Source organism: Lytechinus pictus, unplaced genomic scaffold (genome assembly GCF_037042905.1).
Source record: "Lytechinus pictus isolate F3 Inbred unplaced genomic scaffold, Lp3.0 scaffold_25, whole genome shotgun sequence".
NCBI classification, from domain to species: Eukaryota; Metazoa; Echinodermata; class Echinoidea; order Temnopleuroida; family Toxopneustidae; genus Lytechinus; species Lytechinus pictus.
In genome coordinates this window covers 758,631-773,226 of record NW_026974145.1, presented here as the reverse complement: position 1 = coordinate 773,226, position 14,596 = coordinate 758,631, and the positions used below count along the sequence as shown (strand labels likewise).

At 35.6% G+C, this 14,596-nt stretch overlaps 1 non-coding gene across 1 annotated transcript; it reads right to left on the bottom strand.

Annotated features, from left to right (window-relative positions):
* Positions 1 to 528: 528 nt before the first annotated feature.
* On the bottom strand, positions 529 to 601 carry TRNAK-CUU (transfer RNA lysine (anticodon CUU)). Its single transcript has one exon. It is a non-coding gene; the product is annotated as a tRNA-Lys (tRNA).
* Between the last annotated feature and the right edge of the window lie 13,995 nt (positions 602 to 14,596).

Below are 14,596 nucleotides of genomic sequence, written 5' to 3'. Positions count from 1 at the left end.
CACAAAAAGTATTAAAACAGTATTTATTTTTATTTTTCATTACAAATCCGTTTACTCATATAGGCTTACCACAAAAAGCCAACATAATTATGTCGTTAAATAAATATGATAATAGATTAATACCATTTCACCTTTCCACTGTAATAAAAATGTGAAAACTTTAATAGTATTGCAGTTCTTTTTTAGTTTACTTATGCCAAAATATTACACTGAATATTAAAGAGGGCAAGCTAACTACAAACTGTTAGTCTGACATTCACTCATGTTTCCTTTGACCAAGCATTATAGAAGTTTGTAAAAACTCAACGATTTGGATCAAATGAATTTGCATTTATTGTATAGAAATCGAAGGGATGCTAAATTTGAGCACAATTATGATATGGACCCCAAAAAACCAGAATTATCAAAAATATAGAATAACGATATATCCATGACTTTAAGGTGAAAATAAACCTAAATTTGTATCATTTGATCCCAGTTTTCAGGTATTCTTCAAAAGGTAATGTATGATGAAATCAAAAGGATGTGCGCCCAATGTGGGGCTCGAACCCACGACCCTGAGATTAAGAGTCTCATGCTCTACCGACTGAGCTAACCGGGCTGCGCGATGATTGTTGATAACAATAAAAATCAATTTTAATTTGACTTTTATCTCGACGATTTGTATAGGATTCATGTTATGTACTATTCAAACAACATTTAGATAACAAATATCATCTAAATTATATACTGATATTGTAAATATGATTACTTGAATTTGCGTTTATTGTATACAAATCGAAGGAATTCTAAATGTAAGGCCAACATATGGCTCCTAAGCAAATTAACTGAAAAAAATTCATCCAGACATTTGGACCAAATAATGGACCGAAAACAAACATAATGTATGTATGTATATGTGTATATATATATGTATGTATATGTATACATGTATATGTATATAATTACGAATATATGTCCCCTGCATGCTTATAACTCCCTTCTATTATTTATGCCATGATGCATTTACTATTTATAAGTAGACATAAGTTGTTTTTCTTTTTTGACGAAATTCTCTTTTGTTTTTGTTTATCTGCTTATATTCCTTGAATTGTAAATTTGTTTTGTATTATTTTGTACTTCTTGTTTTGAACAAAATATTGGCGAATGCCAGAGACGTTCTAATAAATTCAATTCAATTCATAATTAATTTGAAAAAAATAGAATAACGATATATGTATGACTGAAAGTTGAAAATATGCCGTAATGTAGTATTTAATCCCAGTTTTCAGGTATTCCTCCGAAGGTCATATATTCAAAATCAAAAGGATGTGCGCCCAATGTGGGGCTCGAACAAACGACCCTGAGATTAAGATTCTCATGCTCTACCGACTGAGCTAACCGGGCTGCGTAGACACTTTTAAGACGATAAAACAATTTTTATTTGATTTTTGTCCTGACATATTTTTTATGATTAAAATTGTAGACTATTAAAACAGAATTTAGAAGAAAAAAAACATTTGTTCACAATTTAACCGAAATATGAAAATACTTATATTGCAATATATTATGCAGAAATGTATTATATTCATGTCACGTTGTTAGTAATCATAGTCGTTATCTTTATGACTACTCTATTTGAACTATATATTTTACAAATAACACCAATCATACCAATAGGGAGCATCCTACTAGGAAGTTTTATAACAGTAACTCTTTCTTTTATTACAATTCTTTTTTACTGGTATACCAAAAATATAAAAATGAATAATAATTAAAAGAGACGTTTCAATGAATGGCAGATAAAACAATGAATGGTGATCATTTTATTTTACAGGTATTCTACAGGCAACCAGAAAACACATTTAGAATTACCCTTTGAATTGTATGATATAATCACATGTTAAAATTGAGATAGGAATTGCTTAAGTCTGAAAGGAGAATATGTGAATTTAACTGATGCGTTATTACACGTAAGCGTAGTTTGAGATGTCTGGGTTGCAGATCTCGAGATTTTCTTTCGATGAGTGAAACATTTGTTTAATTACGCTTGCAAACATAATTAAAGTCCTCTTTTTATTTCTGTAGTCTAACACCATACACCTTTGTTGATCAAGCCCCACCGTTTTCTCTTTTCTAGTTTGAAAATAGGAGATATTGTCCTCATTATATTTGTGATAAGCATGGGTGTAGAAACTAGTATTACAATTATTTAATTAAGTTGTTAGTGTTTTCACTTGCTATGATAAGGTGATATTTCAAATGAGAGAAAATGTATGATTGATGAAGACTAGGACTGCTTCTTTTCGAGCTAGATCGCATTAGCTGTTTGTCAACATGAGCCAGTATTGGTTTCTCGATGACAGGAGATATGGGGAATGACACTGCATGTTTATCACTCTCATCATTACCATGGTAATCCGCATCCTTAAATTGGAATTTCTGATTTGATGAAATTCGTCTTGAGCAGACGACCGACGATGGGGGTGTGCGTTCGACCTCGCGATCACGTGATTTAGCTAACCGCGCAACAAGGCTTTGTATTTTTTTATTTTTCACGCTTTAATTGCAGACTTTAATTTTGAATATACCGTAAGCTAGTAAAGTTATGTTTGTTGATTCATTTCTACTGATTCATGATTTTACCGTGATATTTTTTTTCTTTCTACTGAAAGAAAATTATTTGCATTATTTTCTGAGAGGTTTGTAAAAAAAAAAATGCATTCCATTTGAAACTCGCGGAATTTTTTTTTGCATGATACGTCAATTCTTTCACTGCTTTCTCTTTTAGTTTTTGTCTTTCATTTTGTTCCCATATTTTCACATTTTCCCTTCATATAAATTTTGAAAAGTGCAAGAGCTCTTTTGTGGAGTCTAGCTCTGGGATACCCATTCAGACATGAACGCATTCAAATTTTAGGGGCGGAAGACGGTAAAATTAATGAAGACGACGGATGGTCGACAACCGTCCCCCATAGCATAAAAAGTGAAGATCTTTCGGTTATGTCCTCATTACAATTCCTTTCCCTGATACCATATACTTTTCACTTTCTATCTCGATTTGCCAACCCAATCCCCTCTCTCTCCCTCTTTCTCTTCTTTCCCCATTCCTCACATTATCCTCTCTTTATTATCTATTATGATATCATATCAGTACACTTTATCTCTTCTTGATTCACTTTCTATTTCATTTTAGAATGTACATTATATTTTTTCTATTATAGTTCGTCCACACACCCTCGCTCACACACACCCCCTCACACCCACACACACACACACACACGTTCTTACTTTATACAGGATTTGAGAATATACATTCTGTTTCGAGGTATTATATTCTGAAGAGTCTGTTATAGCCTTTCCTCTCTACCTGCCCATTGTGTTTGAGGGTGTGCTGCGGCCTGGTGTGGATGTGGATGTGTGTGAGGTTGGGTGGGTGTGGGCATGGATATGGATAATAATAATACATGATAATACATTTATGTTGATTTCTATTTTCCTGCAAATCATTCAGTCATTTAATATTAATTATTATTAAAATACATAGAGGGTTGGGGGCTCAGTTTAGTTAGTTTGTTTTTGTTTTGTTTTGTTTTTAGATATAAAAGTATATTTTAAGGAATTTCATTCCGTCCTTATTTGTTTCAGTTTTTGGTAAACATATATATATATATTTTGCATATCCTTGTTGATATAAAATGAAGATTTGTAATTTTTTGTATTTATCTGGAGTTTATGTAATCCATTTGAATGAAATCCTTAATAAAAACATGTTAAAAAAAATATGGATATAGATATAAAGTTTGAGGGTGAGCTGGTGTGAGTGTGGGCGTGGGTAAGGATGATGTGTGTGAGTGTGAGGGTGAATGGGTGTGGGTTTGGATGGAGTTATATAGTGTGAGGATGGGTGGGTGTAAGTGTGTGTGTGTGTGTGTATGGAAGGGTGCGTGTGTGGGTGAGTGTGAGGTGTGGTTATGGGTTATAGATATGACTGTCTGCATAACGTCTTTGGTTTTTTTGTCTATCTCTCATTTTGTACATTTCCTTTCTTCTTCTCTCTCTTTCTCCATCCACATTTCCGCTCGTTTCCTTACCTTTCTTCACTTTCTTCATTCACGAGTTCGATATATCCCGTAAATTTCTATACTCGCTCCTTTCTTCTCGTATGACCCCTTTTAATTTTCAATTGAACCCAAGTGAGGTGCACTTCTGATCGCATGGTGACGCCATCAATTACAATCTTCCCAAAGTCTAGTCAACTATTTATATTTCCCTAATTGAATGGACAAATGTATAACTCCACGTCTATTTTCATTAGATGCAGCAGATAATTGCTGTCAAACTTTTGACTATGGTTAAATATTGAATCATTGATGTATGGACTAATTTATTTACAATTAAGATATTTCTTTTCGAGAGTGGAACAGAATGATCTTATGTGATTTTACAGAGCGTGTACATTTGCTTTAGTTGATTTTACAGTTATTTATCTGTTCCATGTTTTTAAAGAACTTTTTGTTCATTTTTATTGGAAAGTATACTTTGAAAAACTATTAGGTTGGTTATTATATGAGGCTTCGGAAAGAAAACGAATATGGTTGGTGGGTATATATTTATATATCACCCATTATGATCGGATAGTTAGAAAAAAATTGATAACTTTTTTGTTAGATCAGCAGATACATCGTCATATAAAACAAACAAACTTCTGAACTTCCAAATTTTCACTCATTATTATCTTGAATTAGGTTCAATCAATTTCAAGGGGGTGGTGTATTAATTTCGAATCCTTTTGTTAATATATTCGTTCTCATTCTTCATATTCTTTACACATTCATGATATTAAACATTGTAGGTGTTTGTTCTGCCTTCCATTATGTCCATCATGTCGATATGTCTTCCCACATCCTCTAGAACCAATAAAAAAACTTTCTATCTAGATTCGACAGTGATGTTTAATGGTGGCATATTCTACTTTTTTCGTTTAGATGCATGGTTTAATCATCTCCACCCGTGAGATTGTGTGAACTCCTTTGCCCCCTTGCATACCTATCTACCAAGCATGTCTCCCTCGCAATTTGATGCTAGCTTTCTCCCTCAGTCTGCGTCTTCGCCTTTTGCACTTTTCATATTAACCATAGCACGCGAAGGAAATTGTATGCCAATTTTCTGAAAGTTCTGTGACAGATTGATTTGACCACCTACCAGAACAAGCCCGAAGATTTTTCCAAGTGATTTCGTTGACAGATCGCACATACGATCTTGGTGAAAACTCAGAAAGGCGAATTTATACTGAGCTTATAGATATAGGCCTATTTGACGTGTTTTTGAATTTTTGGATCGAGAAGCATTGTTTTTGTTTTATATGAACACGGAAATCCATACAAATAAAGAAGATAATTAATAGCAGAAGCAATTAATAGCAGAAGTAGTAGTAGCAATAGAAGTAGTAGTAGTAGTAGCAGTAGTAGTAGTGGTAGTAGTAGTAGTAGTAGTAGTAGTAGTAGTAGTCGCAGTAGTAGTATATTCAACATCACACGGAAGATATTCACAACTTATTAGCTTTTATTAAATTGGTTATCGAATCTGTGAACCATGTGACCACAGTCACAGTGATCACTTTTTTATATTCTAGCATTTGATATTTTCCCTCAGAACTGTGCGCTTCCGTAAAAAATAAAATACCTGGGGTAAAATGTCATTCCGTCGGGGAATAAAATGTTAGAATGAACATCTAGGTAGGCAATATCTGTAAAATAATATTAATTGCTTCTAATCACATTCTAATTCGTGAAAATAAAAATAGGTAAAGGATCAGACAAGAATATAATATATTACTGAACATAATTACGATGAAGTTGGATTCAAATATCATAAACATACACTTTTGTTTCAGAATTTGGTTCGAATACTTAGGCCTACCTGTAAAGCTATTTTCTGGGGATGCTGAGTATGTTTTACACAGCATCCCCTGGAAATTTAATAGGTTGTTATGTTCAAATGTAGATATTTGACCAAAATTACCTTAATTTTTTTTGCTTGTCATCTTTTTAAATCAACATACCCTCTTCAAAAATCGTTTCCAGGCCCCTGCATGAAGCGTTGTGCACTAAAAAAAAATTGGGTATAAGTGCTCCATGAGGGTAATTACGTGTCCACCCAATATTGGGCATTTTTATTTATCCAGTTTGATGAAAATTTTGCCCATTAATGTACAGTATGCTTCCCGCATTTGGGTAAAATACTGCCCCAAATTGGTTGGACACATACTTACCCTCGTGGTGGTAAAAATTTTACCCAATATTTTTTTACAGTGCCCCCCCCCCCCGAAATTGAGAAATGAAGACAAAGTGTGGAGTATCCGCCCTTGTCCCCTGATGCCGCCTGTGCTTACCCCTCCCTTACTTCCCCCTTCCTGTCCTCCCTATATCTGTTCCACCACCCCTCCCCATCGACCCCACCCCTCCGTACGATCCTCAGGGGAGAAAGGCCGCGCGTCATCAGAGGGCTCTAAGCCTGAAATGGAGTTCGGATGCTGGTCGATGGAATCCCAGCCCGGGGGCATCCCCTCTTATTGCCCCGGTTCGGGACCTAGACTTGACAAGTGATGGGTGCAAAGAGAGGTAAGTTAAGGGAACCTGTCTTCACCTCTTCCTCCTCAATCCATCTCCATCTTTCACCCTTTCATGCCCACTTAGACTTCATCAAGCCGTTCGAGTTTTGTTAATATCAATTTTCTAAAACATGCCTAATTTCTTTTCAGTTTTATTTTTAAAATGTATATTTTGTTTTCCGATTCGGCACCACACTTCTCCTACAAATGACTATTACTTATAGATGTCGGTTATTCCTGCACTTCTTGTTAATTCATTATTGAAATTTATTATGACATAGACATTGAAAAGATAACCTTTATTTTAAATAATCATTTTTATAATTGAAGTGGCATTGTGTTTACTATAAATGGAGAAAGTTTCAGAGCTAAACACATCCAAATGGATCTCTCACAAGGCTAAACAAATGCCCGGTTAAATGTTCTTTCGCTCCATATTTTACACCTGCAATGCCAAATGATTAGTTTTCTTTTTTTGAAAATGTTGATCGTGGTCGACTGGAACGAGCCTAAGTTTATCTCTGACTTGTTTTGCTATCATTCACATCCACCATCCTCTTCCCTCAAGCTAAACCAAGAGAGTGCAATGACATCTCGCATGAACTTTCTTGGTCCTTCGAAAAGAAGAGTCCCAAACTCTTCTTCAAGTCTTATACAGTTTGAACCTAACATCGCATGGCCAAGTCAGACAGAGTTTTAATTGACAATCATCAATCCACAGTCCCACTTTTCCTTGATTGTCCTGAGTGTCTCAGACGATTCAGGATATAGCAGGAAAATGAGTTAATGGAAATGCGTTTTGGCCGAGCCAAATATTTTTCTAAAAATATTTTATTTCAGAAAACAAAATAACATACAATTTTTTTTGTATTTATATGTACATATACAAAACAAGATGATACAGTCGTGATAAGAACATAAGATTTCCCTAATCGTGAAAACGAATTCGTATTCAAATGACTATAATAATATATGTATTAATTAGATAACTCTGTATGTAATCAACAGGAGCTAGAGATTTAGCCCCCCCCCCTCCTTTGTTACTGTACCGATGTAAAAAAATAAGAAAAAAACTTGAAAATGATCTTAAAATTTTATGTAGGTTCAGCCACCCTTTCGGATCAGCCCCCACCCCTTATTTACACACACCCTCACACACTCACACCCCACACGTGCACACACGTCGCCCCCCCCCCCCCACACACACACAATTCTTAGTGCGGCCTCTGATTAACATATTGTGCGGAAGTTTAATAAGTCTAAGACAAGTTGGTGTGCAGGGTTTGATGAAGCACAGTGGGCTTACACTGCAAATACGACGGTGTTTAAACTACATGGTGTTAGTTCGACACACGGCAACGGGAAAATGTTTTTTTTTTTTTTTACAGGGGTTGCTAATCTAAATTTGACAAGCAAAAAAAACAACAACAAATAAACCAAAAAAGATCACTTTGGTCCCGAGAAATTTGACAAGCAATTAAAAAAGGGGGGTTTCTATACAAAATGTAGATTAGTTTTGGTTACACTTCTGCATTTTGTCACACCAACCAGAATTCCAGGGGGTGCTGCAAATGGAGAAAATACACGCAGCACCCCACATCAGGAAAATCACCCCCGCTTACCAAGACCATGGTTTGACACCCAATTGTGATATTGTGCTTTTATATTGATATTATTTTGTGTTATATTTAAACTCAATCATGTCAATGGTGTATGTTAACACATTATGGGTGTGGTGCTCTCATAACACCGATTGGCGTTGTTTCTATTAAAAAGGGAAGTTCACTTATTGTAAAAATAGCAGAAAGAATAATAAAAAAATATTGGTGAAGGTTACGGGAAAATCCATTAAGATTAAGAAATTTATCAGAAATTTAAGTTTTACATTTGTAACGTCATGTACGAACAGCTGCCCCATATGTTATGTAATATAAAATGCATAAATTTCAATTATTTTAATAGTTCATGGTGATAAAAAAATAAAATTTCACGACCGGGTGTGAAATAATTTGTCTGTTAATATAATACTAAAAGTATGATAAAACCCATTTTCACTTTTTTTTAGAAAATAAAATTAAAATTGATTTGTCAAATTCACGATACATGTGAAGGTGCTTGTATGTTACGTCACAAATCAAAACATTAAAGTTCTAATAACTTTTCAAATCTTTGATGGATTTACCTCAAACCTTCACCAATATTTTTTTCTGCTATTTTGACAATAAACTTTTCAGGGTGAACTTCCTCTTTAACACCATAATATTTGCAATTTATTAGTTAGTCTCCGTATTTAGATCACTTTGAATACAAAAACAAAGATAATAGCAATTTTCAACTAGCAAGAACATTTTATCCTTTACTGTAAGTAGCAAAATATAGAAAATGAATAACACGAATGATTTATGTGATAGGGATATGGGTTTCCCTGCTTAGATGCCCGAAGGCCATGTTGATGAAGATAGTTTACTCTTAATGATCAATACACATACAGTAGTATGTATATATATATATATATATATATATATATATATATATATTCAATAGTACAGCATTGAATTTGCATTCACTCTAGTATTTATGACAAAATGACGCCAATGATGACACATAAGCTGTCAAGAATCCCAAGTATGTTGGCATCATATTCGTCTTGGCAATCTCTTGTATACGATTGTTCCCGTGATGACGAATATGGCCCCCTTTTCACTCTAAATTTCTCCTTTTTTCTGGGAGGTCAACCTGGCCCGGTCTCATTGCCCTGGTTTCATCTTAGCTAAGTCACAGACGGTCTTAATCCACCAAGTTGAAAGACAAGTCGCACTTAGTAGCCGGTCACTGACAACAGCCCAAGACACTCTGAGCGATATACGAGTCGAGAGGAGAAACTAAGCGTGGCCGGGCGAGGTGACGATCAGGTGTTGAAACTTGGCGAACCCACAAAAGCAGATGGCATCGGAAAAGTACAAACCAACCAAAATATAGGAGAACTCTTTCGGGTCTTGACCTAGATGCAGAAAGTTTTTGAGAAACGACATGGCCTGCGAAGAGAAACGAGTGAAAGAATGGAAAAGGAAAGCATAAATAAAGAAATAAAGGAATAAGTTTAAAAGGTACAAAATGCAATCAGTCGTAGTTTATTTTTTTTATTTGTATCGTTCTCTTTTATGAAACTATTTTTTGAACGATCTGTATGATCAGTCAATTGTGGAATTTGTCACTACTTGTGAGCTCTGTTTCTGTTTTTTCAATGCCTTCCTTTTTTCAATCATAATACAAAACATATTTCTAATAGTGACGTTATAGAGCTACTATATCAAAGTCATTCTTCGTGTCAGTGAAGCTCCAACAGCAAAAGCCCGTAATATAAACTAGTAATGATAAATCCGATTTCTTTAATAATAACATTATGTACATTAAGAATTAGTCCTGAAAATGAAAAAAAAAACGAAATGAAGTGGGAATTAGAGGGGGGAAGAGTTTTAATTAATTGCGGTATTTTTCTTTTACTCTTGGAATCCGCATCCACTTAATTGAAATTGGCGATGAGGATATTCCATTTATCATGCTTAGGTTTGGGCTTACTCCATCCAGATGCCCATCGATTTCTGCGTAAGAAAGTGTTAAAAGAATTTCTTTCTTTCATGTTGTCCGGCTGCGATTCGAACCCTCAATCCCGTAACGAATCGGCCATCACATGAATGAACCACAGAAACTCATAATAGCAGTCAAATACACTGGCGTATGAATGGGGGATGGAGGCAATTGAACCGCCGCAGTGACACCCCTCCCCCCCAAAAAAAAAAATGAGAAGAATAAAGACAATGTCAACCATTACCACACAATGGAGAATTGAGCACCTAACTACAGATTGGAAGCAAGGGAGAAAAATTGCTATTGGTGATTGGTGGGGGTGGGTTAGTCGTAGCAATAGCGAAAAGGGGTTGCTGTCCTTTTCTAACACTTCCGGTTGCTGGTGTTTTTAAGGAAAACCTCGAAGTCAAAATCTTACCTCCAAGGCGATAAAGCAAAAAATGGAGATGGATGGCAGCTCAGGAGATTGACGTAGAATATGGAATGTTGGAAAGGTGACTGAGGGGGGGGGGGGGGAGTATAAAAAGAGGAATATCAAGAGCGAGAGAAGTGGGTAGGGGCTAGGACAGGGGAAAAAGGGAATTGTACAGAGAAAAAAGGGAGAGAGAAATATTCAAATATGAATAAGAGACAGGAAGAGTATAGGAAATAAAAGCGAATACAAAGTTACAGAAATAGAGACGGAGGCAGAGAGATATAGAGAGAGAGGGGGGGGGAGATGAGAGAAATAGGGGGTGGATGATCCGATGCTATCGGGAGATTATATTACAAGGTATATGGCAGATAGATAACCCAAATATATAGTTAAATGAAGACTTAAAAAATAATAAATTCATTTCAGATCAATAAAAGAGGCGAGGAAAGCTAAAATGTAATAAATGGTAAAATTAGCATGTTTATTCCTTTTGAAGATTGTATTTGTTTATATTTTGATATCCCGATTGTCTGGTCTCCTCTTTAATCTCTATGCCTCCGTCACTATGCATCATAATTTGATTTTTGAATTTTTCGGCGAAAATTGCAAAATTTCCCCAAATAAACAAATTTGGTTACACACACACACACCCCCACACCCTCACACACAATATTCAAATGAGAAAAAAACAAAACAACAACGATAACTACATTAAACTTATTCTACTTCACGCATTTACAAACGCATGTCAAAAACTGTTTTGCTCCTGAACTCACAATGAAACAGAAAAAAATAGCACAAGTCATTTTATGCTTTTCCCCTTTTGTAAGGCTCCTGGCAATCTATCGCCAATAAAAAAAAACGAAGCCCAATTTGGGCTTACATGGGTGTCAAAGGAAATAATAAAATTATAAAACCACTGATATAATAGTCCCAATACAATGGTCGAAATGTGTGGTTTATTATCCTGTCACGTATTTAGAAACGATGTGGAAATAGTGTTCTTTGACGGAGGCACAAAGGGCAATATACCTGAATAGGGATTTTCGTCTAAAATGAAGTGATAATTGTTAAAAGCAGGTAGACTGCATTGTAAAGGTTGCGGTTGTAAAAATTCTAAGACAGAATTCTGACACCTTCCGGATTTTGTCTGAGCAGAATTCAACGAACATAGACTCTAGATAAGGTTAATCATTTGTTTGATAGAAGCCCCCCCCCCCCTAAAAAAATCTATAAATGGGGGAAAATAGGAGTTTCGGTGATTGTATTTTTCATTGATACCAATGCTTATCGCCTGCTTGTGGTCGTGCATATACGGCTTCAAAATGGAAATGTATGATTGCAAATTTTGGTTATCAACTAATGTTTTTCAAATGTGTCGGAGCTGCCAGAATTAAGACATCTAAGAAGTTGGTAATGGACTAATTACCTTTAAGCATGTTAAGATGAAAAGAAAAAATAAATACTAGGAACTAAATGTGATCCCGTTGACGAAAATTACTCTGATAACAAATGCTATCAGTAACTGCACTAAAGTATGGCTTTGCAATGGCTGATATATAATTCTGTATTTTGTTATTGATAATATCTTTATGTAATTGGAGGGCTTATAGTGAACGACTTTCTTATCGAAATATTGAATAGTCACGTCAAAATATTTTTGAATGACAAATACCACGATTATAGTAGCATTTTAATAATTTTTAATTTTCCCACTCCTGACACCAATAAGGTAACCAATGTATCCATCCCACTCCTGGCACCAATAATGTCACAAATGTAACCATCTCACTCCTGACACCAACATTGTAACCGATGTATCCATCCCATTCCTAACACTTATAGTTTTACCATTGTAACCCCCTTTCCTCACACTAATAGTTTCATTAATGTAACCATCCCACTGCTGACATCAATGATATTACCAATGGAAACTTCCCACTCCTGATATTAATAATGGATCAATTGTAACCACCCATTCCAGACACTACTAATTAAACCAATTTATTCATCCCACTCCTGACACCAATACTGAAACTACTGTAACCATCCCACTTCTCTGATAAACATAATTTAACCAATGTAACATCCCTCTCCTGACACCAATAATGTAACCAACTCGCTCCTGGTACCAATAATGTAACTAATGTAACCATCCCAATCCTCATACCAATGATGTAACCCATTAACGATCCCATTCCTGACACCGATATTGTAACCAATGTGTCCTTCCTACTCTTAACTCCAACAATATAATCAAATAGATGCGAATGATACGTCGGTTTGTATAAGAAAACAACAACTAACAACGTGAAATGTATATTCAAGCAGTGCCAACTCAAATGTTCACTCCTTCTAATATCTATTGCAGTGACTATAACACATCCATCAATTTATGGTAATCAGGCTAAATTACTGCTCCGAAATAACCTCTATTATTACGTATTCATGAATTTTGTTAACAATTTCGCAAAACAGGACTTTTTATGTTGGGAGTGGAGACAGAGAGGGGTGGGGAGGGGGAGTTTCAGTTCCTCCTACTCCAAACGTGGGTTAATCAGGGTAGCGTTACTGAAAGTGATTTGTTAGTGATTTTCGTTGACAAATATCACAAGCTGCTCGAATTCTTGCATCTGATTGGCTGGACGCAAACTTGGATCATTGACAAATCGCTTTATACAGAACCGTCCCCCACGATCCTCCTAAGAATAATGGTCACGCCATCGTTGTGAGTTACCTTGACTTTATGTCGAGGAATAGATGAAATGATACATGGATGTTTACAAACATCAACCCATCATCCATCAATCTTACCAATGGGCCGTAACTTGTCCCTGTTTCACTGGCTTGGCGCTAGGTGTAACTGCAAGAAAGACCTTATGATCATGTCCAAACGTCATTTTTTGGCAGTGCCGTGACGGATCCTCCAAGAATCAGTGTGTACACGTGTATTCTACAAAAGACATGCACTTACATCATGGGGATTTTTGTTGCGATATACTGCTGCAATCGTGTAGGAAATCACCCGTTTTTCTCTCTCTTTTCTGCTATTTTTATTGAAAGTTTCGAACATTTATTTCATATTTCCTAGTCTCCGATTCAGGTTCCGAGAAGATTTTGTTGTTCTTCATAACTTTACTTGACATACCGCACCCATAAAAGTAGACAATGATGAATGGTCCAAAATACATAGAAAGCGAGATGAATAATTGACCAATAACGTAATGGGGAAGGGGACGAGAGAGAGAAAGATAGAGAGAGTAGGGGTGGAGAGGGAGAGAGAGGGGGGCAAGAAGCCTTTGTTGAAGCAGTGATCTATATTGGTCTAGGGATTATTGCAATTCAAAACAGTTACAGGTAATTTTGATTCAATATTTTTGTATTCGAATAGCATTTGTTCATGTTCATTGCATATCGATTTTCGTTTGAAACGATTCTCTCTTTTATCATGTAGATGAGTTTGCCATGACTTTTATTTGGTGAGCCTTTTGTTATTCATAAGCACTTTACATCGGGTCATTTCCTTGATCACATATAGTATTGAAGTTTCATGTGGATTATTTTGTACCATTGTATATACATGAGAGAGACACACATGTTTGAGAGCTTGAGCATCTTAAACAACTTTCTACTTTAATTTCAGTAAATCTCATAATGGAGATAACAAATGAACATATCATTGGGAATAAAAAAAATGATTCATTACATACAAGTTAAATTTCATGCAGAGAGATCAATTCAAAAAGCAGCAGATGCAGCAACATTGTGGTTCATTTTTGGTAATGGTTCGATTGTAAACTATTATTAAACTTGGTGGAATTCGAGCTCCTCGGGCACGAAACTGATGAAGAAGTGCAACTTCCCTCAGTCCATGTACAAATCAAACGACAAATAAGTTGTAAGAAAACATGTCCACCTAGAAGACGATTGAAAAACATACGCTCAATAAACAGAGGCATATCTTGCCCCGAAGACACTGCAAACACCAAGATCATCCCCAA